Source organism: Salvia splendens, chromosome 22 (genome assembly GCF_004379255.2).
Source record: "Salvia splendens isolate huo1 chromosome 22, SspV2, whole genome shotgun sequence".
Classification (NCBI taxonomy): domain Eukaryota; kingdom Viridiplantae; phylum Streptophyta; class Magnoliopsida; order Lamiales; family Lamiaceae; genus Salvia; species Salvia splendens.
The window spans coordinates 17,197,188-17,202,187 of NC_056053.1; positions in this window are offsets into that span (position 1 = coordinate 17,197,188).

The following is a 5,000-nucleotide window of genomic DNA, read 5'->3' on the forward strand; positions in this document are numbered from 1 at the left end:
CAAGCTCAGTTTTACCGGCATACGAAAGGTTCTTACCCGACCACTTCTTAGTGAGTGAGGCGATCTTCTCGATGAGGGGAGAATAGTGCATGATGTTTAGCTTCTTTGAGTCCAAAGGCACCCCTAGGTATCTCACTGGGAGTGACCCAAGTGGGAAACCAAAGATGCCCTTAATCTCGTCCAAGTCCCTCCTAGCTAACTTCCCTCCCTCAAAAATGTTGGATTTGTCCTTATTAATCTCTAGTCCCGAGCAGCTTGAGAATTCCTCCAATGTGTTTGCTAGGATCTCCATAGACATGTAATCGCCCCTGCCAAACAACATAAGATCATCAGCAAATGCAAGGTGCGTGATTCTCTCCTTCTCACATTTTGCATGCAAAAGATAAAGAGAGTAGGCGACATGGGATCTCCCTGTCTAAGACCCCTTTTGCCGGAGAAGAAACCGTGAGGGCTCCCATTGATGGACAACGAGAACTTCGGGGACGAGACACATTGCATCACCCAAAAAACAAATTTAGGGTGAAGATTCAGGCCATGTAGGACTGCCCTTAGGAAGTCCCAGTCCACGGTGTCGTATGCCTTGCGGAGGTCGATCTTCACTGCACATTTCGGAGCATTCTTCCTATTCTCGTATCCGCGCATAAGCTCTTGTGCAAGGTGAATGTTATCCATAATGTTCCTTCCCGGGATAAAGGCTGATTGCGCCAAGTCCACCAATTTTCCTAGGAGTGGAGACATCCGGTTTGCCAAAATCTTCGTAATGGTCTTGTAGAACACATTACAACATGATATTGGTCGGAAGTCCCCCACAGTTGGGTTGATAGATGTCTTCGGGATCAGCGACACGATAGTGGTATTGAAGGATTTGAGCAACTGTCCCGTGTCAAAGAATTCCTTCACGGCGCTTGTGACATCACTGCCCACAAAGTCCCACTGCTTCTTGAAGAAGGCTGACGTGAATCCATCTGTCCCGGGCGCCTTGTCGTTCCCTATGTCGAACAGGGCCGCCTTGATCTCCTCGTCCGTGATAGGCCGAACCATGTCACGGCAGTCATCCTGACTCACAATGGGTCCCCTGCGGAGAATGTCGAGTTTAATAGGGGCCAGCTGCTTCTTCGTGCCGAGTAGCTCGGAGTAAAAATCCACGAACTCCTTAATGATCTCCTCTTGGTCCCATGTAATAGATCCATCTTTCCTATGAATAAAGGCAATGTAATTCCGTGAGTTGTTACGATTAACAAGGGAGTGAAAGAAAGATGTGCATCTATCACTCAAGAGTGAGTGCTTAAGTTTAGCCTCTTGGATGTAAAACTCCCTTTCCGAATTCTGAAGGTATGCCGTCTTTTGCCTCTGGATGACCATTCTGTCCCTTAGCGCCATGTTTACCGAGTCCGCATCCGCAAGTCGCTGGAGTGTCTCGAGTTCCTCCACGGCTGCATTAGTTCTTTTAGATAGCTCGCTGAATTCATTGAAGTTGAATTCTTTGAGATATACTTTGAACTTCCTGATTCTGTCCGACAGCCTGAACTGCGCCGTGCCTTGCGTCTCGGCCGCCCAGTGATCCTTGACAAGCTTATTGAACCCTACATGCTTAAGCCAGAAATTAAAGAATTTGAAGGGTTTTGGGTAAGATACGGTGTTACCAAACAGAGTTGTGACTGCGGGAGAATGGTCGGTATAGGCTCCAGCCGGTAGGAATTCAGTGCTAGCCAAGTAGCCCTTCGAGTACCACCCGTCATTCACCAATACACGATCAATCTTGCTTGAGATGGTCCGATTGCTCCATGTGAATTTGCAGCCTGTGGACATGGTGTCATCCAAGCCGAGCAATGCACACGTATCAACCAGGTCCTTAATCTCGTACTCCCTCGGGACGATCCCTCCAACTCTCTCATCCTCTGCCATAACGTTATTGAAGTCCCCACTAAGGAGGGTGGGCTCATCCTGCATAACATGGTCAATCAAGGAGTTCCAAAGAGGACACCTATCGGGAATTGTATGTAAACCATAGACTAACACAAAATTGAAGACATTATTGGAAGTCAAGCACCTGATTTTTGCATAGATGGCTTGCTCCTCGATCCGTGATGGTACCAACTCCACTTTCTTCGGGTTCCATAGTAGAAGAATCCTACTATTCTCGTTTAGTGTGAAGTTGTCAGCTTTGTCCCAATCCTTGAAGTGATTATTGATGAAGATCTTATAGTTGTCATCGAGTAACTTGGTCTCCAAAAGTCCCAACACGTCGACCTTATTCTTTCTGACGAACTCGGCCGTTGCAGCTTGTGTGGGGAATTGCTGCAGTCCCCTTATGTTCCACATTGCGATGATCATTTCTGAATACCGGGGTCATCGTCAAGACCATCCTCCCAATCGGAGGGGATTCCCTCAATGTACTTGCCCCGAGAGCTAGACCTTGCTGAAGACTGGTCCCCTGTCCCATCCCCGATATTAGTGGCAGCATGTGACTCCGTACCTAGGGTGGTGACAACGACTTCCTTGTCAGTCGTTTTGGTTTTCTTTTTCTTCTTTCGGGTGGTGATCAACTCGCCCCCCCATGTCCCTTGATCGGTTCATCGTGCCCGCTAACTGGTGCAAACGCGGCAGTGCTCGCCGAATACTCGGGCGCTACCGATGCAGGTGCAACATCGGCGATTGGCGCAGGCCGAGCACGTTGCGCCATCGCGGTCGAAGTGCTATCGGCACAAGGATCTGGCCGAGCTTGCTGGGACGGCTCGGCCGAACATGCTTCGGCGCCTGGCGCTGGCCGAGCATGCTCGGTCGCCTCGGCCGAGCGGATTACGGTGCCTGGCTCTGTCCGAGCGTGCTCATGCATCACGTCCGAAAGGTTGGCTCGAGGCGGCCTAGGGTCTCGGCTCCTGCCGCGGCCATTAGTCCTATGTGTCGGACGCATGCCATTCAGTCCGGCCAGGATTGGAGCGATGGTGGTATTAAGTAGGTCTTTGATACGTTCGGTCTGCTCCGTACTCCGATCCTCCGGTAGGACACTTTGTTTCGCGACCTCGGGAGCGGCCCCGTCCTCGTCCACGAGCGCCTCAAATCTGTTCGGGGACGTCGGTATGATTTCATCACCCACATTCCCACCTTGTTGCATAGGGTCCCCTTGCATGTACCTCGGTAGGCCCCTAGGGTCGGAGAGGCCTGATTCCTTCCTTGGCCTAGGACATGTAACATGGATTGGCTTGTCAAAGACTCCCCCCGTTGCCACCCATTCTTGCCTTGTTCTTGATCTCGAACGCACGGTTGGGGCCGGTCTTGCACCCAAGAGACCTTTGGTAATCTTCCCCCCTTGGTTACCTTCGAGTCTCGGCCATTCGTTGTTAGAGGCCCTTGCATTGTACTGTTCGTGTGGCTGAGACTTGCTCCTTGCCCTGTCTTTACTCTTTGCACGTGGCCCGGCACCGTAAGGTACATTTTGCTCGTACACTGCCTTACGCCCGCGACATTCATCGGCGAAGTGGCCATACATCTTGCATGAATTGCAGAAGCTTGGAAAGAACTCATACTCGATTTTTTGCTCATATGGCCCGGTCGGTAGCTCCACCGTGATGCTGGTCTTTGGCCTTATTGCTGTGTTTATGATGACTTGCACTCGTGGCCCGTCAAGTGACTCCCTACGCAGTGTGTTAAAGTCAGTGGACAGTGGTGTCCCAAAGCATGAAGCGATCTTGCTTATGGCCGTTAGGTTCCACAGCTTCAAAGGGAGGTCCACCAGCCTAATCCAAAGCGGGATGTTCACTTCCGGCTCCATGTTGGGTTCGAAGTCCTCGGGCATTGGTTGTAGGACTAGCGGGATCCCAAAGAATTCGAATGGGCCCTTTTGCCTTACCGTTTCTCGATCATTGTCGCTCCCGAATTGGAAGACGAGCCACCATTTACTGTGATAGGTGACCCGTGATTTGCAAGGCCATCTTCGCATAAGGCCTTGAATAGCCTCCTTACCCGGGAAGCGACCCGTGAATCTGCCGAGGAGACACGCCCCCCAGCCCCGAGGTACCGGGATGATGTCCTGCTCGTCGAGGACGATCCGATCCTTCTCGATTATGTCGAACTTGACAAGGGCAAGCTCCCTTTTATGGTAACGTGGGTCGAGATCAAATTCGGCTCCCCTTCTCAGCCAAGCTTTGTAGGCCGGTAGGACTTTAATGCTATCGTGCATCCCCGAGGCGCCCGCCGCACGCGTATTTCCACGTTGCGCCCCAACTAGTTGCTCCAAGTCCTCGGTAGGGTGCCCCGGCGTCTCGGCCTGATGCTCCAGAGCTTCGGCAGGGTGCTCGGCCGTCTCGGCCGTCACGGCCCAAAACCCCAGCGCCTCGGCTAGGTGTTCGGGTGTCTCGGCCACATACTCCAGCTCTTCTAGCTCGTCCTCCAGTCCGAAATCTCGGTTGTGCAAGTAATCAGCGTGTTGTTGCTTGATAGCTTGTTGGATCTCTTTCATCTTGTTCTTCTTGGCGTTGCTCTTGGATGTAGCCTCGGTCCAACCCTGTTCCTGAGAAGCCATAGAGTAGACGTGAAAGGAAAGGGGTATGGAACAAAGGAGAAGTTTACCTTGCACACCCTGTCTCACAAAAAGCTCCGATGCACTTCCTCTTGCTAAGGCTGGATCCTCGCCAGATACTCAAAAGTTACTAAGGGGTGAAATGTTTGTAAAAGGATGGGAATGAAGGTGCTTCCACTCTTTTATAGAGTTGATACTTGGCAGCCCCAATGCGGATTAAATGATGGTTGGATTTCCAGTGCACCGCCTTCTTTAAATGCTGGGTTGACCACCGCCCAAGCAATTAATTAGCCGCCAAAAAAGAGTGGTTACTATATGAACCGTCGCCTAAGACTCTTCACCCAAATTAAAACGGTTCAATATACTAAGCAAGCCGCCCAAGATTAATTAAATCCTCAAGCAAACCGTTCCAAATCCAAAGAGGCCACCGAAATTAATGATACTCTATTCCAATGTATCTGCCTCACAATCAAAGTGCCAG